Source organism: Narcine bancroftii, chromosome 11 (genome assembly GCF_036971445.1).
Source record: "Narcine bancroftii isolate sNarBan1 chromosome 11, sNarBan1.hap1, whole genome shotgun sequence".
NCBI lineage: Eukaryota > Metazoa > Chordata > Chondrichthyes > Torpediniformes > Narcinidae > Narcine > Narcine bancroftii.
Genome location: NC_091479.1, coordinates 74,807,743 through 74,833,745, shown reverse-complemented (window position 1 = coordinate 74,833,745; position 26,003 = coordinate 74,807,743). Strand labels below are relative to the sequence as shown.

General features: G+C 41.2%; 1 protein-coding gene and 1 long non-coding RNA gene across 5 annotated transcripts in view; one reads left to right on the top strand and one right to left on the bottom strand.

Annotated features, from left to right (window-relative positions):
- Positions 1–6,910, top strand: part of LOC138745919 (uncharacterized) — a 54,300-nt gene extending 47,390 nt beyond the window's left edge. For both annotated transcript variants that reach the window (XR_011346583.1, XR_011346584.1), the window contains exon 6: positions 6,288–6,910. This is a non-coding gene — a long non-coding RNA (uncharacterized lncRNA). The remainder of the gene's footprint in view (positions 1–6,287) is intronic.
- The window catches only part of LOC138745913 (proline-rich protein 5-like), a 362,551-nt gene that overhangs the window by 110,107 nt on the left and 226,441 nt on the right, over positions 1–26,003 (bottom strand). For 2 of the 3 annotated variants that reach the window (XM_069903427.1, XM_069903429.1), the window contains exon 4: positions 17,937–18,036. The exons of the other annotated variant lie outside the window; for it this stretch is intronic. The gene's annotated coding sequence lies outside the window, so the exon portion shown is untranslated. The remainder of the gene's footprint in view (positions 1–17,936; positions 18,037–26,003) is intronic. 3 annotated transcript variants of the gene reach the window in all.

Sequence of the window (26,003 nt, the reverse complement as noted above, 5' to 3'; positions counted from 1 at the left end):
AGTAAATGAAGGAGCCATTGACCCTGATCAGGAGGCTGACAGGTGCCCAGTGGTGGATGGGAGGAGGAGGGAGTCCACAGTGCAATAAAAATGGTGGCACTGACAGAGCTGTTGTCCTAGCAATGCAGCCGTTGGTGCAGAGCCGGGGACAGTGGGGGGCAGAGACACAGTACTCCTCTGTAGGGTCTTACCACCCAGTTTGGCTGGCCAACTTTAAATGGCCTTTAAATGGCTCCTTTAACAAGCTTTAAATGGGCTGTTAAAGCAGCCGAGAGTTTTATATAAAATCCTGCGATTTGCCCAAGATGGCGGGGCCTGTGTTCGGCAGCAGCCTCGTGGGGTTGCAGACTGCAGGGGAGCAGCGGACCAGTGTAAGGCACCAGTAATGGGAAGAACACTCCCAAATGAGAAGGAGAAGCAGAGGAGATGACCTTAAGGACGGCAACCTTGGTGTGAGCTGTTGGCGAGCTGCAGACGAGGAACCCCACAGGATGTGGGTTGCTGGCAACTTGAGGTGAAAGGACTTGAGGGCTGAGGGCTGGAGACTAGCTTTCAGAAGGTATCTGAACTTGCACGTGGATTTGAGATGATGCTGGGGACTCCTGAAGGGGCCTGGGCTATGAAGGCTTCCTCATTGTGTGGGAGGTTTGGATCTGGGCTCAGGTTGCTGATGGTTTGAACTGAAGTCTTGTGCACGAAGGCAAGGCTGGATTGGAGCAGAATGAAAGAAGAGAAAATCAGTTACTGCTGTTGGAGTATTACATGAATAAAAGTAACATTTCATGTTGACGTGAGACTGCAGATGCTAGAAACTGGATCAAAAAACAAAATGCTGGAGAAAACTCAGCGAGCCCAGTAGACTCTTGATCCAGAGCCTCAGTGTGAAACCTTGACAAGCTCTTTCCCTCCCTGTTTTAGCTCCTAAGTTCCTTGAACAGTCATTTCTTTTTTGCTAATGCTCTATGTAGTTCTTCCAATTGGAAAAACAAACTCCCAATCTAGGATCTAGGTATTATTTTATGGCTTGAGAAGGTCCCTTTTCTTATTTCTAGTTTAAAGGTGCATTTCCTGTACACTGGAAACAGGATCCTGGAATATTCTATCTCCTATGTGTAACTTATGGGAGAAAACATGCATGGACAAAAATGGAATCATCAAAGTGGTGATTAGCTCAGTACAATTTTTACAAAGTACATTGACTATGAAAGTTAGCTGCATATTTTTTTAAATTTAAATTGTTATTTAATTTTTAAAATTTAGACATCCAGTAAGGTAACAGGCCATTTTGGCCCTCTAGTCCGTGGCACCTAATTAACCTACACCCCATGGTTCATTTTGATCAGTGGGAGGAATCCAGAGCCCCCAGGGAAAACCCAAACAGTCACAGGGAGAATGTACAAACTCCTTACAGAGAGCGCGGAACTTGAACCCCAGTCCCGATCGCTGGTGCTGTAAAGGCGTTGCGTTAACTGCTATGTCACCCATGCTGCCCCATATTCTTGAAGCACTGCTGGAGTTGAATTGCTTCATGGTTTTGATTGTGAACCACGAGGACCCTTTCATTTTAGCATGAATGGTGGATTGTGAATGCACATTGGAAGCACATGGAGTAGACCCTTGATTGGATCAATCTTCAATGATGATTTAATTTCAGCTTTGTCAATGCGGCCACAATAATCCACCTAATGCCATGCATGAATCTGCTGTTCGGTAACATTCATTCAACATTAATTAAAAGGATTCTCAATGATATGTAGGTGTGGTGGAACACTGTAATCATGCATTGTACTGGTTGGCCCACTCCTAATACTGCAACTCCTCCCCTTTCAGGATTCCTAATAAAGGCAGTACCTCCCAATCCCCTCCCTCAGTACTGCCTTGGAATCGGGCCAACAGCATGCAAGATATGCCTGTAAGTTTATAGTGACTAAAGCCTATTAATCTCGATTTATGGTCTGTAAGATCTAATTGATAGTGCCTCATTAGATTGTTTGGAGATTGAATAAGTCAGTCAATTTAAGAGGACGATGTCAAGTGAGTGTTCAATAGTGGGTCAATATCTTAGCATTTGATCCTAAATGAAAGCTTTGATGCCAGACAGGGAGTGGATCCTTATGTTGGAACTTTTCCTTCCTTGCAGAGACAAAATCCATCTTCACACTAAAGATATGGTAGGGCACAGTAGAATGGAGGATTCTGGGATACAGATACTGTACACAATTCCCTGAAAGTGATGACAAGGTAGATAGAGCTGTAAAGAGAGCTCTTGGCATATTGGCCTTCAAACAGTAAATCAAACTATAGAGTATAGGAATTGGCATGTTATGGTAAATTTGTATAAGACATTGGTGAAGCCACATTTGGAGTATTGTGTGCAGATTTGGTCACCTAAGCACAAGAAAGATATCAATGTGATTGAATGAGTGCAGAGCAGATTTACTGGGCTGTTTCTGGGACTTGAGGAACTGAGTTACAGGGAAAGGTTAAACAGTTAGGACTTTATTTCCTGGACTGTAGAAGAATGAGGGGAGGTGTGTAGAAGGATATAAAATTATGATGGATATAGATAGAGTAAATGCAAGTTGGCTTTTTCCACTGAGGTTAGGTGAGATACAAACCAAAGGATATGGGTTAAGTGAGAAAGGGGAAAAGTTTAAGGGTAACATTAGGGAGATCTTCACACAAAGAGTAATGGAAGTATGGAATGACCTTGCAGCTTAAACAGTGAATGTGGGCTCAATATTCACATTTAAGAAAAAATCTTAGCAGGTTCATGGATGGGAAAGGACATGGAGAGGTATGGACTGGGTGCAGGACAGTGGAACTAGGCAGATTAATAGTTCAGCACAGACTGGAATAGCCAAAGGGGCGGTTTCTGTGCTGAAATATTCTATAGTTCTAAGGATCTATAGATAGCCCTTACCCCCTGATACACTTAATCAATGACTCCAAAGACTGAGTGAGGAATGATAGGCTTTAATACACATTAGATTTCAGCTGGCCTAACTCCATGTGCTTGAATGAATGGAAGCGGGCAGGGTGGTCAACCTTTATGGCCAGGTCACGAGGGAGGGGTTACATGAGGTCGAGTCATTGACCACTTATACACAGAGCAGCAACAGTATATACACATATATACACATATCACTACACCCCCTTCCTTCCTGTGGTGTTGGATGCCTCTATTCTTCTGCTAAATGAGTTTGATTCCAAACAGATATGTAGCAGATCAAATGGACTTAAGTTAATCATGATTTCAACGTATATTTCCAAGTCCTACTAAATTTCTCCCCATTGTTTGATGGGTCAATTTACTTTCTTTCATATATTCACGCTCAGATTACATTATTTTAAAGCCCCTATAATTGAGCAGATTGAGTCATTAAAATTTGTAATTGACACTACAAGCTGAAGTTGGTGATAATGAAGTAAATGATAGCCAAAAATATTGTTGAAGTAATTTCTCATGTATTAATTATGGTACTTTAATGTACACTGGTGCTTTTAGTGCAGGACAATTAAGTAAAATAAACCACTGTGCTCCTTTTAACTTCCTTTATTATAACTGACAAGTTAGATGTTGAGCATAGCTCCAATGAATCGACTCAACAATAAAATCAGTTGCTGTCTCACAGCTCCAGTGACCTGGCTTCGATCCTGACCACAGGCACTTTCAATGTAGTATTTGCATGTTCTCCCTGTGTGGGTTTTTCCCAGCTTCTCTGGTTTCCTCCCACATCCTAAAGATGTGTATGCAGATTTGCTTCTGCAAATTACCCCTCATATATATAAGAGAGCGGTAGAACCTCAGGAACATTGATGGGAATCTGGGGAGAAGTTTCATATATGAGATCAACCACCAACTACACCTGTTGCAAATCTTAAATCTTGCGAAAGTCATCTGACCCAACAGAGTGCTTTTTTTTGTATCTGAATTTCCTCTCATTGAACCTTGGTGGAAAGGTCATCAAATTATGAGAGGCATAGGTTATTCAGTCAGAATCTTCGTTCTGGGATAAAAAATGTCACATATTAGGGGGTGGGGTGCCTTGAAAGTGCAGGGCAGGTGCTTTTCTTTTGCATAGAGTGGTAGGTGTCTGTCTGGAACAGACTGCCAGGAGTAGAGGTGGAAGAAGCCATAATAATTCATTTAAGAGGCTTATAGATAGATTCATGAATATGCAGGGAAAAGATGGATAAACATTTATACTGTTTCAAAAAGATAATATAAAGGCACAAGACCTCACCAAAGCCTTCGACACCATGAGCAGGAAAGGGCTTTGGCAAATACTAGAGCGCATCGGATGCCCCCCAAAGTTCCTCAACATGGTTATCCAACTGCACGAAAACCAACAAGGTCGGGTCAGATACAGCAATGAGCTCTCTGAACCCTTCTCCATAAACAATGGCGTGAAGCAAGGCTGCGTTCTCGCACCAACCCTCTTTTCAATCTTCTTCAGCATGAAGCTGAACCAAGCCATGAAAGACCTCAACAATGAAGACGCTGTTTACATCCGGTACCGCACGGATGGCAGTCTCTTCAATCTGAGGTGCCTGAAAGCTCACAGCAAGACACAAGAGCAACTTGTCCGTGAACTACTCTTTGCAGATGATGCCGCTTTAGTTGCCCATTCAGAGTCAGCTCTTCAGCGCTTGATGCCCTGTTTTGCGGAAACTGCCAAAATGTTTGGCCTGGAAGTCAGCCTGAAGAAAACTGAGGTCCTCCATCAGCCAGCTCCCCTCCATGACTACCAGCCCCCTCACATCTCCATCGGGCACACAAAACTCAAAATGGTCAACCAGTTTACCTATCTCGGCTGCACCATTTCATCAGATGCAAGGATCGACAACAAGATAGACAACAGACTCGCCAAGGCAAATAGTGCCTTTGGAAGACGACACAAAAGAGTATGGAAAAACAACCAACTGAAAAACCTCACAAAGATAAGCGTATACAGAGCCGTTGTCATACCCACACTCCTGTTCGGCTCCGAATCATGGGTCCTCTACCGGCATCACCTACGGCTCCTAGAACGCTTCCACCAGCGTTGTCTCCGCTCCATCCTCAACATTCATTGGAGCGACTTCATCCCCAACATCGAAGTACTTGAGATGGCAGAGGCCGACAGCATCGAATCCACGCTGTTGAAGATCCAACTGCGCTGGGTAGGTCACGTCTCCAGAATGGAGGATCATCGCCTTCCCAAGATCATGTTATATGGCGAGCTCTCCACTGGCCATCGTGTCAGAGGTGCACCAAAGAAGAGGTACAAGGACTGCCTAAAGAAATCTCTTGGTGCCTGCCACATTGACCACCGCCAGTGGGCTGATATCGCCTCCAATCGTGCATCTTGGCGCCTCACAGTTCGGCGGGCAGCAACCTCCTTTGAAGAAGACCGCAGAGCCCACCTCACTGACAAAAGACAAAGGAGGAAAAACCCAACACCTAACCCCAACCAACAAATTTTCCCCTGCAACCGCTGCAACCGTGTCTGCCTGTCCCGCATCGGACTTGTCAGCCACAAACGAGCCTGCAGCTGACGTGGACATTTTACCTCCTCCATAAATCTTCGTCCGCGAAGCCAAGCCAAAGAGAGAGAGAAAGAGACATGCATGACATCACATACAACCCTGAGATTCTTTTTCCTGTGGTCCATGCAGAATTTCTACTTATTGATAACTATATTCAAGCAAAAGAGAGAAATGTAAACAAGGAGAGAATTATAAGCAAAGTGGTGATACAGCCACCACACTGGCCACACTCCCACCTTCTGAGGGCAACCTCTGTACCTGGAGGAAGGCAACCTGGGAGGCTGGCCCCACCTGCCTGTTGTCAATCACCAAAGACTCAAGGCAGCCCCTTTGGGGGATAGTTAGATACACATTGAGCCAGCAAAGGACAGTCAGACACATGTGGAGCCAGCAAAGTTACAGACTGGTGTACTAGTTTAAGCTAATTAAAGCCTATTGAACAGTCTGTGGACTTTGCGTTAGAATCATTCGCACAGCAGTGCAGCAAATAAATAAATAAATACATAGATTGATAAATAGATAAATAAATAAATAGATAGATAGATAAATAATGTGCAAAGAAAGAGTCCTTAAATGAGTCTCTTGATTGATTCTGTTGATTAGGAGGCTGATAGTGGATGGGTAGCAACTCTTCCTGAATTTATTGATATGACTTGTGACACCTATACCTTTTACCTCAATGGTAACAGTGGGAACAGAGCATGTCCTGGGTGGTATAAATGCTTGATGATTGCTGCTGCTCTCTGTTCCAATAGATTTTCTCGATGCCGGGGAGAATTTTGCCTGAGCGGAGACATGGATCTGTTCTAATTTTCCTACTGCAGCAACAGGTCTACAGTGGATTTGCGCAGTGTTCATTACCTATTGCAGGGGTTTTCGCTCAGAGTTATTGGTGCCCCCGTACCAGGCAGTGATGCATCCGGTCAGTACAATTGCCATTACACATCTGTCGAAGTTTGCCAAGGTTTCCGATGACATACTGAACTCCAGAGGAAGTAGAGGCCGAGGGCTTTCTTCATGATGACATTAGCGTGTTTGGTCCAGGAAAGCTCCTCCGAGACGGTGACTCCCAGAAATTTAAATTTACTCACCCTCTCCATCTCTGATCTCCCAGCGATCACTGGATTGAACACCTCTGATTTTCCCTTTCTAAAGTCCATAATCAGCTCCTTGGTTTTAGTGACATTGAGTGAGAGGTTGTTGTTGGTGCACCTTTCAGTAAAGTTTTCAATCTTCTTCCTGTATGCTGACTCATTGCCCCCTTTTTATTCAACACACTACTGTGATATCGTCTGCAAATTTGTGACAGTTTTGTTTCTTGGCGAGCCACAGTCATAAGTGTAAAATGAGTAGAGCAGAAGAACGCAGCCCTGTGGTGCTCCAGTACTAATGTTGATTTTGGAGATGTTCTTACCAATCTTCACTGATTGTAAAGATAAAGGTAAAGGTTCCATTATTGTCATGTAATACTACATTTAGAATGTAACATACATGAAATTCTTTACATTTTGTCTACACAAGGCAAACAGAGAGTCACCACTTTGTCCAGAGCCCCTCACAGAAGCCTACATACAGCACCTGGTGCTCCTGGGCAGTCTCCCCTCCAAATACTGACCAGTCCTGAGCCTGCTTAGCTTCTGCGATCAGACAATCTCAGGCGTATTTAGGCTTTCAGGTGCTGTGGTCTGCAGGTGATGAAACCCAGGCCTTGGAGTTTGCTGATCAATTTTGATAATGGTGTTAAATGCCGAACTGTAGTTGATAAGGAGCATCCTGTTGCATGCATCTTTGCTGTCTCGGTGTTTCAGGACTTTGTGTAGAATCAGTGAGATGGTACCTGCAGGTACAGTGGTTGCCCCCTGCAGTAGGCTGGTAGGAGTGCAGCCAATGTTGTGGCTTTATCACCACAAATTCGCAGAACTTACCATTATAAATGCTCCTTTAGTGGCTCCAAGGCGCTGACTCCATTCCCTCTTCAACTTAGTGTCAGCAGTGGAGAGGAGCGCTTTGCCACTTATCATAAATGTACTGTCGCTGCAAGTGGCTAGCTAGGGGTGGGCTGATGACATCGCAATGATGCCGTCAGCACGCAACCCAGGAGCCACCACCAGGGCTCTCATGGTGAATGGTGCTGGGGTTAGGACTTTCTCCTGCCACCTGAAAATGTCCTCTTTTCGATCCCCCTCCATTCCTTGCTCCTTCACCGACATTGCTGAAACCAAGGAGCAGGAGGCCCAGCAGGTGCAAGGAGGGTCGGAGCCTTAAGAGCCAGAGGGGTAATGCCGGCCAGAGAGGTGGAAGAATGATCAATGGCTGCTTTGTTACCCACAATTCCTTATGCCACTGAAATGTTCTGCGTTTACTAGAGCGGTTCCCACTGTGTGGGGGATTATGGGTAACAAAGACAGCCATGCTTGGCGTGATTTTTAGACCTCATGGTGATGGGAGGTGCTACAGCACCACTTGCCCCACTTCCACAAGTTCCGGAGGACACTATGAGGCACCACTCTTCACAAAAGTGACACAGAAGCAGCCTTTAAAATTTTTCTCTATGGATGGACCGGCTTTGAGGCAGAGGCCCTGCATAAAAACATCTTTAGGTTGGTTATCACATTCTTGTTGGGTTAGTCTGCTCATTAAACTACAAAGAGACATTGATCAATCCTGGCAGCATAGCTTCTTCCTTCCCCGATTGAACTTCATGCTGAATTCAACTCTAGGAGACTGGCATCCAGCTTAATAATGGCAACAAACAGACGGGCAGTCAATCACAGCCTTAATTGGAGAACACATGCAAGTAAAAAATGTATTGGACATTGAAGATTGTAAATGAGTCCAAATGTCACTTTTGCTGATTATAATTAATGGAACTTTAAAAAGCATCAAATTTTGAAACAATCATGTGAAAGAATAATTATTCACACACAATACATTTTTCGAGCCAAAGAGATTGTCAAGTAGTAATGATTGGTTAAAGTACTACAGGTAGACACCGACTTATGACCTATGCAACTTAAAACCATTCCTACATATGACCCAAAAAAAAATCCTGTATAAATTTTAAAAAATAAAGAAAAAATATACTAGTATGTAAATATAAAAATTACACTTGGGAAGGAATAACATCAGACTAATTACAATAACAGTAAAAAATATCCTTTGCTTCTGGCTGGGAAGATGCCAAACAGTGCTGGGTCCAAGTCTTAGGCATTGGCTGCAGCCCGAGTTGGTGATAGCGACTCCATTCTTGACATATGGTGCGGAGAAAGAAGTCGCCTCGCGTGCCCAAGGGTATTAATATTTTAGTTGCACATCATTCAGCAAAGGACAACATTTTCCTTTTTTATTAAATTGAGAATAGTTTGTGAATACCTGAACTTGCCATCAGCTCACTGATTACACTGTAGAATCCCAGTATGGTGCCCAGTGACAACAAAGTCTAGATTTCTTCATTTACAACACATTTAGTTCTATAGAAATTACTGTCAAATATGCACCATTATAATGCTATTAGCCTCACCATTATTCTCATTGCAATTTCCAAGCCATATATTTTGCGAAAATAACTATTTGAGCACAGCATATTAATATAAGGATCCATTTCCTGTAGCAGACTCACTTTAAGCCATTCTAACTTATTATGTTCATTTTCTGCCTTCTTCCCTAATGATGGGATCAAATAATATTAGTAGTGGGAAAGAAAAAAAACCTCCCGCTTGAATGGCACAGTTGGCGCAATGCCATTACAGCGCCAACAATTGGGACCAGACTGGGGTTCGAGTCCTGCACTGTCTGTAAGGAGTTTGTACATTTTCCCCATGTCTGCGTGGGTTTTATCCGGGGGCTTTGGTTTCCTCCCACCGTTCAAAACGTACCGGGCATGTAGATTAATGGGGTGTAAATTGGGCAGCACGGACTCGTGGGTCAAAATGGCCTGTTACCGTGGTGTATGTCTACATTTTAAAAAAACCATTTCATTACCAGAATGTATATTTGTTTATAAGTAGAGCATTGAGTTAACCATTCTGGAATGACCACAAACATGTTTGTCATGTTGGTTGGCAAACAGCATGAACAGTAAATAAATACAACAAATTTGTATAACTCTACATGGGTAATTAAAGTGTGACATTAGGCTCATGCTGTGAGCATACAGCAACAAAAACAAAATTAACAAACCAGAATAATTTTGTTCTCAAGTCTTCTAAGTCTCTATGGTTGATTCACAAAAAGACATGAAGACACAAATTCATAACAAATCAACACTACCTGTAAGGGAATTCTCCCCTTTCTTTATGGCTGCTGATCACAGGGAATGCTTCAAACATTGAGGAGAAAATTTGCTCTTTGCTAAATTCTGAGGCAGTCTATTTACAAAGTGGTCCTGTTCATTTGCATTCAATCCGTCTATCATAGTTAAACGTTCCTGTTTGGGAATTGTATTTAAAATTCTGCAGGTCTCTACAAGGGATTTCTCTTTGCATCCTTACCCATTTGATATTACTTTTGAAAAAGGCTCAGAATTAATGTTAATGTTGTGAACGATACCAAATAACAGTTCTTCCTTCTCAAAAAAAAGGACCAAAACTTTGGTGATATATCTTTACCTCATATGGACGCTTGGTTTAAACTAGTTTGGCAGGAGGGATGGGAACCAGAATGTGGGTGCAAAGAATAGGGCAGAAGGTGAAAAGTGTGATGCAATGTGGGGTTGTGAGGAAGGACAGGCACGTAAGATCTTTGCACTGAAACGAAGAATAGTTAATGGAGATGTCAGTGGAATGCTCCGAATATAGCTTTGAAAGCTCTGAAAATAAATTGAAAAATTGTTATATTTGCAAATGATAATGTCAATAAAATCTATTGCTAAATTAAATTTCAAGTTCCATATGAGTCTGACATACAATACTGTTGCCCAAATCAGAGAACTGGAAGCTCAAATCCATCTCCAGAGACTTGAATGCAAAATTCTTGGCTATAAAAATACAAACTCCCCCTCCTCCCCACTCGGCTACAAAAATATAAACTCCTCTCCAAAAGGGATTCACACAATTGGAAGTAAGTTACCCAAATTCATTTCATTCTTCAAAGCCAATCATCTGATGCTAATTTTTTTTCCCCAACATTTGAAACTTGCAAGTTCTGCGCACGTTAATACAACCATTCTCAGCCTTTTTTAAAAAAAGAGTTATGTCTCTCTTTGGACTCTGTTCGAAGTTTGTGCCCATTTCCCTGTGAAGCAGTCAAGTTTAGTTTATTTCTTCCATACTTCTACCAACTACACAAAAAAAGCAGTAAAGATGTTTAGGATTTCAGCTCGTGGCCACCCTTAAATGTGCTGTAGTCCGCAGGGGAGCCATTTGGCCCCCACAGAGAATGGCTGCAATGTCGATGAACTAAGAGAGAATTGGATTATGACATTCCTCTATTTCTGTTGAACCATGCACATTCTCATAACACATTGTTTATACAGCAGTTCAGTTCTGTGTTACAGAGTGTTTCAAAGTCACAGCAAAAAATTGTTTAAATGATTAAAGATACAAATGATGATCTCAAACCTTTTAACCAGTAAGGAAGAGTCCCAGTTATGTGAGAGGACAGAAAATATGGTATATGTCACAGAACTAAAAAGTATTCAAAAGACTAAGTGGATCATGCATGAATTGGAGATTAAAAAAAATGATTGAAAAGTATTGGATGTTCAACTTTAAATTGTTTTATTTTTTTTATATACTGAAAGCTTAGTCATAGTTCTAACGAACTGCTATTTTGTCTCAGAATCAGACTATTTTTAATTCAAAATTCTATTTGGCAGATCAATATACATTAACAAGAAGGCGAAGAAGCAAATTTATCATCACTCATCCACACAAACCAGCGCCTTACCGTTGTGGGCCCCAATGTTCATGTTAAGTGTGGTCCAAATCCCAAATGGCAAGGCACAAGTGTTAACCAAATCCCAAATGGCAGGACAAATGTCATGTCCAACACACTAACGTCAGAAATGGATTTAAAGAAAACTGCATGTTAGCAACGTTGTCACCCATACTTTTATCCCCTCAGCACAGATTTTAAAATATGCATCCTTATACTGAATTATCTTCATGCTATTTTCATCCTTCCCTCTTACAATATTTTGCTTTTCCATGGACAATCCAACATTAAGCACCTTTCTTTAACCCATCAGTGGAGACATCTCTTTCAACTATCTCCATGGAAATCTCTCTCTAATTCCCCTTAGCTATCCTCGACTCCCTTCCCTTCTTTGTGGATATTTTCCTAGTATTACATTTTATTTTCTCTTGTGCTTCACAAACATCTACAGTTTTGTGACTTCAAATACACAATGTGTCCTGTACAACATCTGCTATATTTTATTATGATCTAATTAATGATAAAGTTCTAGTTGGTGTTAATATTCACATTTGAAGAGCCTTGTACTTCATTTTCATCATTAACCCGATTACCTCTCTGTCATGCAATTACTATATTTGGGAGCAACAAAGAGATAATTGGAGACTAACTCAAGATATCTAGATGCCAAAACTTGTGAAAAATTGCAAGAAAACAGTTTTACCAAATCAAGGAAAAATATTAGCTTCAGGCCAGTGAAGTGGTTTAGGATGCAATGTTAAAGAAGGTTCCACAGAGAATAATTTTCTTGACCCACAAAACCTCCCTCTCCGTAATGGATCAAGTATTACAAGGAAAATTAGCAAACATCCAAAACAAGACTTGTTTCTTCTGCATACATTGCAGAAGATAGTTTTCCTGACTCAATTGACCTCACATTTATTCTCATTATGTGGTTTATATAGTAAATAGGAGGTATCTGTATAAAGAAGCAAACATATATTGGAAATTGGAAGAGCATTTTTATTTTATCTATTTTTCTTTCTTTGGCTTGGCTTCGCGGACGAAGATTTATGGAGGGGGTAAAAAGTCCACGTCAGCTGCAGGCTCGTTTGTGGCTGACAAGTCCGATGCGGGACAGGCAGACACGGTTGCAGCGGCTGCAGGGGAAAATTGGTTGGTTGGGGTTGGGTGTTGGGTTTTTCCACCTTTGCCTTTTGTCAGTGAGGTGGGCTCTGCGGTCTTCCTCAAAGGAGGTTGCTGCCCGCCAAACTGTGAGGCGCCAAGATGCACGGTTTGAGGCAATATCAGCCCACTGGCGGTGGTCAATGTGGCAGGCACCAAGAGATTTCTTTAGGCAGTCCTTGTACCTCTTCTTTGGTGCACCTCTGACACGATGGCCAGTGGAGAGCTCGCCATATAACACGATCTTGGGAAGGCGATGGTCCTCCATTCTGGAGACGTGACCCACCCAGCGCAGCTGGATCTTCAGCAGACCCCACGTTTATACAGACGTTAACATTCAGGAGCAGAAGCAGGATGTTCAGCCAGTCGAGTTCACTCCGCAATTTCATCACAAGCTGATCCATTCTCCCACTCAGCACCATTTGCCTACCTTCTCCTCAAACTTGGATACTGGAACCGCACAGATAGCTATCAACCTCTGCCTTAAATACATCCAACATTCTGGCTCCATAGTTGCTCGTGGCAGCAAAAGCCACTCTCTGGCCAAAGACATTCTTTTGCATCTCTGCTTGAAATGGGCACCCTTCAATCCTGAAGTTGTACCCATTTGTACTTGACTCCCCTATCATGGGAAGCTATTTTGCCACATCTTTTCCAAGCCTTTCAACATTCAAAATGCTTCTATGAAGTCTCCCTTCACTCTTTTCAACTCCAAGAAGTGCAGACCAAGAGCCGTCAAATGTCCCTTGAATGTTAATCCCTTCATTCCAGGAATCATTTTGTTGGAAATCTTCCCTGAACCTTCTACAAAGCCAGCACACCCTTTCTTAAGTAAAGAGCCCAAAACTGTTCCCTGTACTCCAAGTGAGGCCTCACCAGTGCCTTATAAAGCCTCAATATTACTTTCTTGCTCTGGTATCCCTTTTCCTCTAAATATGAATGCCAGCACTGTTACATATTCTGGTGGTGTATATATTGATATTAAATCACCTAACAACAATGCACATTGAATTTAGAACCAGTAAACATACCAGAATTTCAACGATACTCATTGTTAGGCAAGTCCATGTATACTACACCCACCACCCTGTCTTCACTGTTAATGAAGTCAAGGTGATACATGTTATAGACTTTCACAAACCTTTGACAATGTCCCACATGGTGAGTGGTCAAGAGAGTTAAGTATTATGCATTGCAATATATTGATGTTTCTGTTTTTACTGTTCGATTCTCTATTCTATTTTCCTCATGTATTGTTTACTTATAATATATTTTATCTGTTTTTCTACTTTGGCTTTATTATGAGCTCCCATTTCATTTAGTGTGAGTATCATTTTACGGGCTGTTCACACATATGGATAGAGTGGGTGGCAACAAGAAGCACAGACTGGACCCAAATTCGCTTCTCCAGAGGAAGAGAAAGAACATTTGTTGCTTTATTCAAGGACACAGCTGGTGAGAGAGTCATGTGAGGGGAACACTGGAGGAAACAGCATTCATTATTGACCACCAGCCATTCACTGTGTGAAATGGACAATTTGGCTGATTCTTCCTGTCAGGGGAATTTTTGAACCACACTGTGACCAAAGGAAAGGTCACTTCAACTGACCTATACCTGGGTTATGGAAGTCACATATTTTGTTTCTCGTCCGCCACATAAAGGGAAGTTGTGATAACCGTTTATCTGAAAGGATACTTCTCAGCAAGAAACTCGACAAGGATTGGTGAGTTTTCAGCAGTCCAGCCACTCAGTCTCTCCCTTGTAATTACGTCTGCGCATCAGTTGAAAAGTCTGAGTTTCAACACAGGATTTCTAAGACTGAACTTTGGAAAGACTTTGCAGAATTGTGCCTAAGCTGTAATGGTTTGGGTATCACACACACACACACACACACACACACACACACAGAGTATATTAGCACATTGTTGGGTTTGATTTAACGAATGTGTTATATTTTAGTAGTTATTAATAAATGTATTCAAAAAGAATACATTTCTATTGCTGCTGGTCTGCGATGTAACATCTTTTACTGGAGTCCTTGCTTGGATTGAAAATGTGAAATTACGACATTAAAGTGTTGAATTAAATAGTACTATAGTGCCATGTGTTTTCAAAATAATAGTAAAAAAGATAATGCTGTACCAATTTACAGTCATTTAATCTTAACACAACCATGTTAAGAATATTTAACTGCTTTCATTTGTTTCATGTAGGGTACATTGAAAGGATTTGATCAGACCATCAATCTAATTCTAGGTAAAAGTCATTTGCGAGTATTTAGCTCACTACAGGATGTGGAACAAGTAGTACTTGCCTTGTATATAGTGAGAGGAAACAACGTGTTAAGTATTTTGAGATAAGTTTATTTTCTACAGATTGTGTACTCAGTGGAACACGAGTATATGAAGGAATAGGCTACCTGACCCACAAGCCTGCCAGAGTGGACCCTTGTTGGCCTCAGTTACTCTTCTGTGCCAATTCCCCACAGTTGTGATTTCCCTGAACTCAAAATTTATCTGCCTTCAGGAAAATACTTCTAATATTCTGGCCTGTCAACACTCTGGGGTAAAGAATTCGAGAGATGAAAATAACTATTTATTTAGCAATATTTATTTATTTACGTACATTACTACATGCTCCCATTTTCATTTGAATGTGACTGTCACTTTAGGAGAACAAACCAAGTTGCAAGCGCTGCAAGATATTGGGAGACTGACTGTGAGCTGACAGGCTGGGACAGAGTGTACTCAAATTTGCTACTTCTGAAAAGGAGAAGGCCCAGGAACACAGGTGCAGAGACCATGTGACCAACATATTAAAGTATCAGTACACTGCTTGATTAGGGGCCATTTAAAGGAAGCAGCCCATGGAGAAGCATCTCCCTGAAGGGATACTGTGCTGAAGTGGCCTTGTGGGGTAATAGAGAATTCGTCTGATTTCTCTCTGTAAGGAGAATAGGTATACCCTGCCGTGGCCAAAGGAAAGGTCACTATTGAAGGGGGATTAGTGTATCACACTGTGACCAAACAGGGAAGGTCACTTTGAATGGCTGACCCACGAAATGGTTCTGGAATCAGAGAAATACTGCATTGGATTGTGACCATTGTGAAGGTCACTTTGATCGGCTGACCCACAGAGGATGGCGATTTTAAAAGCTTATCAGTATCATTGCTGCTGTTTCCCCACACACCTACAAGCCTTCTAATTTGCTTTCAAACAACGATTTAATCAATTAAGTCAAAAATCAATCAATCAATAAGCTCCAATTTTGGTCAGAACCCTGACGAGTCCCCAATTTGTTACGTTGCAGATCAGCAACAATAGAAATACACAAAGACAATGTTACAGCTTACCCATAATTCTGGAAAGTCATTCCAAAGTTCAGTCTTAGAAATCCCTTGTCGAAATGCGGGTTTTTAAACTGATGCCCAGTAGTAATCACGAAGGAGGTAAGAGAGGCTGAGTGACCGGACTGCCAAAAACTCATGAATCCTAGTTGAGTTTCTTCCAGAGAAAAGATTATATCATACGACTCCCCATTCCCTTCAATAATTCCCCTGACAGGGATAGTCAGCTGAATTGTCCATTTCACACAGAGTCATTCCACCTCAGTGTTCCATGAGATGGTTGGTGAGTGTCCCACCCACATGACTCTCTTACCACCCATGTCCCTGAAAAAGCAACAAATGTTCCTTCTCCTCTCCAAAAGAAGCAAATTTGGGACCAGTCTGGACTAATTGTTGCCACCCAGCCTCTTCACAGCTGTGAATGGTTGCAGCCCTTAAAGTGATATTCACACTAAATGAAACGTGAGCTTATAACATTATTTTTAATGTGAATATTAGCAGATGTATTTTAAATGTAGTAAGCATTTTCTTTTGTCCCAAATACCATTTTGCTTTCCCATCTTCAAATGGAGATGTAATTTTCGATATGAAAGAATACTCTGACCTCATTCTGGGCCACAATAAAACTCACTTTATTTATTTAAATTATTATTTTTTTAAATTGCTGATGTACTTATGACATGGAGAGAGGATATTTAGCCCATTAAGTCGAATATCCAATGCTCTATCACAGCATTCCCCTACATAATTTTCTGAAGGAAATACTGCAGAGGTTGAGATTGATATCAAGTCATGAAACCTGTACTTCTATGCAGCAAAGCCACGTACCCAATGAAATTAAATACATTCATCTGTTTTAGTGATGAATCAACACAGATGGATCAACACAGATAACTTGAGGCACAAAGTCATAGGATATGTTGTTGCAACTTGATGGTTTGGCAATAGAGAAGATGTGCTCGTAGAACATCTCATTTCAGAAACAAAACATTGAGGCTGCAAACAATCTCGCTCAGTTTCAAATAATAGGTTTAAAAAAAAAGTAGAAAATGCAGCCAAGGAATAGAATAGGTGGGGACCAAAAACAACAATATCATATTTGTATAATGAACCTCTACAGGTCCTCTAGCACAATACCAAGTCACATCTCAGAGAATGATGGCTTTAAATGTTATACTTAAATGGCTGATGAATAGTTATGGGAAATATGAGCATTTAATACACAGAAAATTATTATTTTGAATCCCACACTGTCTGTACGTTCTTCCCGTGTATGCGTGGGTTTTCCCCGGGGTCTCTGCTTTCCTCCCACCTTTTGAAACATACCGGGGGTTGTAGGCTAATTAGGTGTAAATTGGGCGGCATGGACACTTGGGACAAACTGGCCTGTTACCATGATGTATTTCTACATTAAAAAAAAAATCATTTAAATATACGAGTTTATTAAGGTCAGTATTCTTCTCCATTATTTGACACTCTAGTTGGCATGCCATTTCTCTAGTTTCCTTCAAAATTTGATGGTGTTCTTTTTGCTCATTCTCTTTGAAAGCAAGGTATAACATTTCTTGTCATGATTAAATGGTCTTCCATGTCCCTGAATTGTATTTTGCATTTACTGAGTCTATTATCAAGTAGAATCCATGTTAGAAAATTGAATCCATTTTGTTTATCAAAAGATACAATTTAAAAATTAGCAATACATTGCATGTATTGGTTCCTGATTAATCGTTAATAGGATTAAAATGCAATTCATTTTCATTACATGAATAGAATTTATGATTCAATTTTTGCAGTCATCATTCCTTTCACTTGTGATATTAATGTTTCAATAATTAAAAAATGAAATGAAAAGACATTTTCTTGCAAGCTTATTGTAGTCCCTACAAATACAAGAATGATCGAATATAACAGAAATAAGATCTGTTAGTTTACATACAATAGTGAAACAAAGTTCACGTTGCCAATTAAAAAGAAAACAGGAAATAAGACACACACCATTCTGGAGTAACTGTTCTTACCTAATGCCTCAGCATCAAGATGTACGATTAACTGCGGGACATTCCTTAGCACAGAGTCAGAGGATTCTGAGTCGCCGGCGGGCAGCAGCATCAGAAGACGCTGTGAGATCATTCAGAACAACAGAAATATTTATTGATCTCGAGTGCTATAAAAAAAGGAAATGCCAAGAGATAGAATTGCTAACCAAGTACATTAACAAATATGATAAAAAACATGAAATACTGGAATAATTTGTAAGGTGAAAAACTGAATTAAATATTGCCCATCATTGAGCTTTCCTCAGGATTGGAAAATGCTGAGGGTACATGTAAAAATGTGCAAGAATAAAAGTGGAAAATGCAATGTATTCATTTGGTTACCTGCCTCATATGCACCCATCTTCCAAACCCCTCTCCCCAACCAAGCCCTGTTACCCATTTTCTTTACCCTGCTGCTTCACCTGCCTAGCTCCTGAACATACACCCATGCAGTCACCCATTGTTCTCATCTGGTCATCATCCCACCCTTATATTGTTTCACATATCTCCTACGTTGAGCATCTCTCTCCATCTTCACCCTCTCATCACAGTTTCCATTTGCCTTTTTCCCCCCAATATGCTGCATGAGCTTAATTAAGTTTTCTGAAGAGGTAACAAAATGAAATTGATGAGGGTAGGGTGGTAGATGTGGTCTGTATGGATTTTAGCAAGGGATTTGACAAGGTCCCTCATGAGAGACTCATTCAGAAACCCATGAGGAATGGGATCCATGGAACCTTTGCTGTGTGTATTAAAATTTGGCTTGCATTTAGAAAGCAGAGCAAAGTAGTGGATGGAAAGTATTCTGTCTGGAGGTTGGTGACAAGTGGAGTTTTGCAGGGATCTGTTCTGGGACTCCTGCTCTTTGTAATTTTTATAAATGGCCTAGATGAAGAAGCGGAAGGATGGGAAAGTAAATTTGCAAATGATACAAAGCTTGAAGGCGTGGATAGTGCTGAAGGCTTTCATAGGTTACAAAAGGATACAGAGTTGGAAAGAAAATTGGCAGATGGTGTTCAATCCGGAGAAGATGATGCATTTTGGAAGGTCCAGCCAGAATTCTTAGTATAGGGTTAATGGTCAGATACTTAACAGTGTGGTAGAACAGAAGGACCTTGGGGTCCAAATCCATACATCTCTCAAGGTCGCCGCGCAGGTTGATAGGATAGTTAAGAAAGCTTATGGGTTGCTAGGCTTCATTAATAGGGGGATTGTGTTCAAGAGTCGAGAGGTCATGTTGTAACTGTATTATGTTCAATTCTGGTCACCTCATAATAGGAGGATGTGTAAGCTAAATAGAGGATGCAGAGGAAATTCACCAGGATGTTACCTGGATTGGAAAATAAGTCTTATGAGGCAAGGTTTGCAGAGCTGGGACTTTTCTCTTTGAAGTGGAGACTCAAGAGAGGTCTGTAAGATTCTGAGAGGTGTAGATAAGGTGGACAGCTAGTACAGGTACCTTTTCTCCAGGGCATCAGAGGACATCTGAACAAAGTGAAGGGAGGAAAGTTTAGGGGAGACATCAGGGGTAAAATTTTTTCACAGAGAGTTGTGGGGGCCTGGAATGCCTTGCCAGGGGTGGTGGTAGAGGCTGAAACATTAAGGACTCTTAGGCACAGGGATGAAAGAAAAATAGAGGGTTAGGAGATAGGAAGGGTTTAATATTTTTTGGTAAGAATATATAGTGTGGCACCACATTGAGGGCTGAAGGGCCTGGGCTGTGCTACAATGTTCTATGTTCTATCCACCTTGGCCACACTCTCTTCAATCCCCTCCCATGAGGATACAAACACACACCACCAGATTCAAGGATAGTTTCTTTTCATTTAATATCACACTTCTGAATGGTCTGCACACTAAAATAATATTACACCATTCTAACTTATCATTCATTGTAACTCTACTCTTTGTCCCGTTTTATTCTGCTGTACTTATGTATGGATAGACTTGCTGGATAGCACACAAAAGAAACTTCTTCAGCAATGTAAGTAAGTAAGTAAGTGTGCAAGTTTTTTTTCCTGTGGCAAAGGTATGAGCGCACTGAAGAAGTAAATTTGAAATTGCTTCAAGATCATTTTGGCGACAGCGAGTGCGCATTAGTGGTGGTGAGGCTGGGCTGAGGAGCCAGGGAGGGAAAAAAAAAGATAGTTTTAGCACAGCCTCATACCTAATAAAACTGTATTGATGGGTTTTATTATAATACATATGATTGCATTCTATACTTTGAACTAGGTAACAAACCTTTTGTGCACACATTAATTTCCCTGTGCGCTGATTGCAAAACGTGAGGGCATGCACACATGGGCACAGCTTAGAGGGAACAGTGCTTTTCACCATACTTCATCACATAACAATAAACAAAACTTTAAACTTCAATTTGAACTTAAAGTTGCCACAGGATGGCGCTCCTGGACCTTGTGTGATTATACTGGCCTAGTATGGCCTAGTGTTCCAATTTGTTAACATGCCTTCCCCTTTAAACACCTGAGGGTGCAGAATTTTAACATCTTTATGTTGGTTGTGGATACCAATTAAAAGACAAATCTTTACACCATTACTTTTTCTCCGAGTAGCAAATTCTGTTGGGTGCCACAGCCAAGAATATTTCATTATGATTAGTAAGCTGAAGTGTCAATGGCATCTCAGTATTAACATAGCAGGGAATTACAGGCTGATATCTAACGTTAACAACTCATTCATGTACAGACAAATGGAGCAGAAACTTTAAGTGCACTTCGAAACTGTGTACAAGGACTGCCTAAAGAAAGCTCTTGGTGACCACCGCCAGTGGGCTGATCTCGCCTCCAACCATGCATCTTGGCGCCTCACAGTTCGGCGGGCAGCAACCTCCTTTGAAGAAGACCGCAGAGCCCACCTCACTGACAAAAGACAAAGGAGGAAAAACCCAACACCCAACCCCAACCAACCAATTTTCCCCTGCAACCGCTGCAACCGTGTCTGCCTGTCCCACATCGGACTGGTCAGCCACAAACGAGCCTGCAGCTGACGTCCCCTCCATAAATCTTCGTCCGCGAAGCCAAGCCGAAGAAAGAACATTACTCTTGTGGTAACTGCTGTTGAACTGCTTATAAAATAACTTACACCGTGTAGCTGAATAAAGGCTTGTGCTCGACAATGAATCAGCACTACATTTTTAGATTGATCCTGTAACTACCAGTGTTGTCAATGAATCAGTGTGGTGAGCTGCTTCCCTCTTCATTACTGGCTCCACCCTCTTCTGTGACTGTACCTGTGGCTTCTCCCTCTTTGTATAAAGCCTCTAACACCCTGACCCTTCCCCAGACGGCCCGGGTCACGGCACAGGACTAGGTCCCTGTCCATTCTGAATAAAAGCCGTAGTAGATCAGTGACTCAGACTTAGCCTCTCGAGTTATTTACTTCGCGTCAATCAGCAGGCTCAATTCTAACTGGATAAATGTGTCAGTGAGTAAAATGGGGTATGCTTAACAATAGTAGACTACTGAATGTAAAGTTTTCAAAATAACAACTGCAGGTGGTGATTTTATCTGAACCTTTGGCACGCAGGCAAGGTTCAATCATTTGCCTTTGAGAAGTCGGGAGATGACTTTCTCCAGCTAGAAGGAGTATATGCAGAGTTTCTGCCCACACAAACAGTACTGACAGCATCTTTTAAGGTAGAAAAATGTTCCAGAAATCAAATTAACTTGACAAGGTGACAAGACAAAAACCTGTTGAAAAACTCAGGTTTCAAAGAGGAGGTCATGGAGGAGAAGCTTTTAAAGGAAATTCCAAGGCTTAGGATCTTAGTTACAATGGACAATTCACATAAAATGGAAGGATGCCAAGACAATAGAAGGAGTCAACTGGAATGATTATTTCAAGGCTGAGGGGGAAAAGGCATTCTTCTTGGCTGCTCCTTGTTGGAGAACAGTTTCCAGAAACAAAGTGAACTTCTGTGTGAGCAAGGAGAACTGAGAGCTCTTCCTGGATCCAATGAGGGGTTTCTGGCACCTCATCAGTTGTCTCTACTTGTCCCATAAGTTGCCTGGATTAGAGAACGTGTCTGAGCTAGGGTTTTTCTGTTTGGGACCAAAGAAGGTGATTTAATACAGGTAAAGGCGATTATAAGAGGCAAATATCAGAGGATATCTGTACAAGGTGAGGAGAGATGTCAAAGGTAATTTTTTTTACACAGAGTAGTGGGTGCCTTGAATGCATTGCCAGGGTGGTGGTGGAGGCTGGTACAACAGCGACATTTAAAAGACTTAGTCAACTACGTGAATGCAAGAAAAATAGAGGTTATTAATGTGAGTTGGGGGGAGGTTAGATTGATGAGTAGATTTATATAGTTCGGCACAATATTGTTGACCGAAGAGCCTGTAGTGTGCTGTAATGTTCTTATTGATGTTAATGACAGTTTAACATTGGGGCCATCAATTTCCTTTATAATTTGGTCCTGACTTATTTGAAACTGTACAATCAATATAAAGAAGTTACATTTATGTGTAAAACTTTTCAGAATATATTGTTTACTCAGTTAAAAACAAGACTTTTATTTACAAAGCACCATTTACATCCCTTTCTGGATATTCCAGCATCCATTATAAATCATTGCATGGATAGAAGGTTAAGGGCAACCAACTTGATCGGTACCGAAGGGCACGTTTTCATGCTGTAAAACTCCATGACTCTATGGCTAGTGAAATACTTCTAAAGATAGTCAATGTAATAATGCTTGCCTCGAATCTGGCTACTCCTGATACCTTGTGGCCTTCCTGTTTATCTGAAACGTCATGTGTGCCCAACTGAGACCTTGCAGATTCCATCCACAGTCTTTGGGGCTGACTTTGTTCCCTTGTGCCGTGCACAAATATTCTTTACTCAAAACAAATAGACATCTGCTCACAAACATGATAGAGCTCAATACCATAATGAGGATTGTGATCCATGCCATGCTCATTATTAATTTAGAAATCACTTGTCATGGCCGAAAATTGTAGGTATTGGATTTCTGTGCACAGAAATCTAAGTGATGACAAGTTGGGGAGATAAAGGTAAAAAGTCCCATGTTACAAACTATCCTCTTGGAAGGAGAAAGAGGTTCGTGGGCTCCACTATACTAGATGGCTATGATTAACTCCCTTTTAATAGGGGTATGAGACTATTTCCAAATTCCAGCTGCTGTGTGCACTACATAATATCACCTTTCCTATTTTCAATCAGCACTTGTCACTGTTCCAGCTTTCATATAGCATGACCTAATCTAAATACAGATTGAGTGGTAATATAATTTTTGTAAGATATGGTTTACTGGACTGTGTCCAGGAACGTTAGATTAAAGTTACATGGAACCGGCTGACTCCATATGTTTGGAGAAAACTAGGAGGAGATTTGAACCAGATTCGGATTCAGGATTTATTGTCATGAACAAGTCATGAAATTTGGTTTTATTCACAGCAGCGTCACAGGGCGAACATTCACATTATAACCATCTTACAAAATTACCATAAAAATAAAATAAAAATATTAATCAAAATAATAGTGCACGAAAAGTAAGGACGTGTCTTTGGTTCATTGATTATTCAGGAATCTGATGACAGCTTGTCTTTAGGCTCCTGTACCTTTGTCCCCCTGATGGTGACAGAGTGAAGGCCAGGGTGGTGGGGGTCTTTGAGGATAGAGGCTGCTTTTTTAAAGACACTGCCACATGTAAAGGTCCTTAATGGAGTAAAGTCTGGTGCCTGTGATATTGCAGTTTTCTTCTTGTCCCGATAGTTGGCGCCTCCATACCAGGCAGTGATGCAACCAGTCAGAATGGTACACCTGTGGAAGTTTATGAGAGTCTTCGGTGATGTACTGAATCTCCTCAGACACCTCGCAAAATATAGCCACTGGTGAACCTTCTTTGTGGTTGTATCAATGTGGAGGCTCCAGGACAGATCCTTGGAGATGTTGACACCCAGGAATTTGAAGTTCTTGACCTTCTTCTCTACTGAGCCCTCAGTGAGGACTGGGTCATATTCCTCTGACTTCTTCCTGATGGAGAAAATTTCAGAGAAGTATGAGGAAAAACCGATTCCAGTTGCTGGTGGATCAGAAACTAATGCATGGATGTGATTGATATATTGTTACAAGATCAAACCAGCAACCACAAAGAAGGCACATCACACAGGGGTAAAGATGAACAATTACTTTATTAACAAAAATTCACCTTCAACTTTAATTAAAAATCCCCCTTTTTATAACAATGCCCACTGGTTACTATGCAAATTTCTATAACAGTGTAAAACTAATAAATTCCCCAGCCTAAATATAACATATGTAATTAAAGTCTACATTATATTTCCAACCAGCCCACAGAAAAACTTAGATACAAAGCAAACACAAAACACACAAGACTCACAAAACTTCGATCTCAACCAAAGCAACAATCATAAACAAAATTCAGTTTGCTTGGTAAACTGAAGCTAAAAGATCTTTGAGAGAGAGAGAGCACAAAACTCGAAGTTGTCTTCTTGTGTTGCTTGCAGAGGAAGGAACAATGTCTTGGTCCGGATCCTTCTGGCTGCCTTTTAAAATGCCCAACATTCTAAACTGCCTCCCAGACAATGACTCTGCTTGGGCCTCCTTCCACTTCACAGCCACATCCGGTGGTGGTTTGTCTTCTAAGTCCAGAAATTTCTAGATCATCTTCTGCACATGCCCAATCCATCTCCCACTCTCTTAGCAGTCCACCTTCACCTTGGCTCTTTAAGGCAAACTGTCACTTTAGCCAAAACGAACTTTCCAACACAAAATCACGCAACACATAGACCAATACACAACACAGAACTCTGTAACAATATGCACCTGATATTACACGTTTTTATCATTGAGTCTAGACTTAAAATGCACTTGTGATGGAATAGAGAAAGCAAATGTCTTAATCTCCTCAAAAGAATAAAAAAATATATGATAGGGGTTGGATAATAACAATTCCTTTTCATGTAGTATCATTAATGGAGCGAAAACCAGACATTTCAATGAAACATTATCAAATAGAAAATGCCAGTGTACACTGGCAGGGTGAGGAAACACTCAGTGCACATTTGGAAATTGATGAACAATTTTTGATGGTATTGCTAGGAAGCAGCATGTCGATAAGAAATAGGAGGGACCAAGGATGGAGCCTTGAGGTACAGTGGAGGCAAAGGAAAGACAAATAGGATTTAACTCAGACAAGTGCGAAGTGCTGCACATTAAACTAGGGTCAGGCTAACAGAGTAAATGGCAGGACCCTAGAGAATGTACAACAGAGGGATACAAGTGGTGTCACAAATAGACAGGGTGGTGAAGAAGGCAATTGGCACACTTGCCTTCATTGGTTAAAGCATTGAGTTCAGGACTGGGATGTCATGTTATAAAACGTTGGTAAGACTACATCTAGAACAGTGGTTTTCAACCTTTTTATTTCCACTCACATGCCACTTTAAGTATTCCTTATGCCATAGGTGCTCTGTGATTAGTAAGGGATTGCTTAAGGTGGTATATGGGTGGGAAGAAAAAGGTTGAAAACCACTGTTTTAATCATACCTAATTGATTCATTATGTGCACGGTTTCATAACTCCAAAGGATATGGGCCAATGACAATTTTTCTCAAGCAAAATATTTCAGTTACAATTGGGTCTAGAGCAGTGGTTGTCAACCTTCCCTTCCCATTCACATACCACCTTAAGGAGTCTCTCACTAATCACAGAGCACCTATGGCATAAGGAATACTTAAAGTGGTGTGTGAGTAGAAAGAAAAAGGATGAGAACCACTGATCTAGAATATTATCTGCAGTTTTGGTTGTTCAGCTATAGAAAGGATTTCATGAAGCTGGAGAGGATGTCAAGAAGATTCAGGAGGATGTTCCTGGGACTGGAGGGCTTGAGTTATAAGGAGAGGCTGGAGCGAAAAAGGCTGATGGATGACTTTCTAAAAGAATATAACATCACAAGGGGCAGAGATAAGGTGAATGGTCACAGCCTATTTCCAGGGTAATGGAACCTCAAACTATTTGGTAGAGGTTTAAGGTGAGACGGGA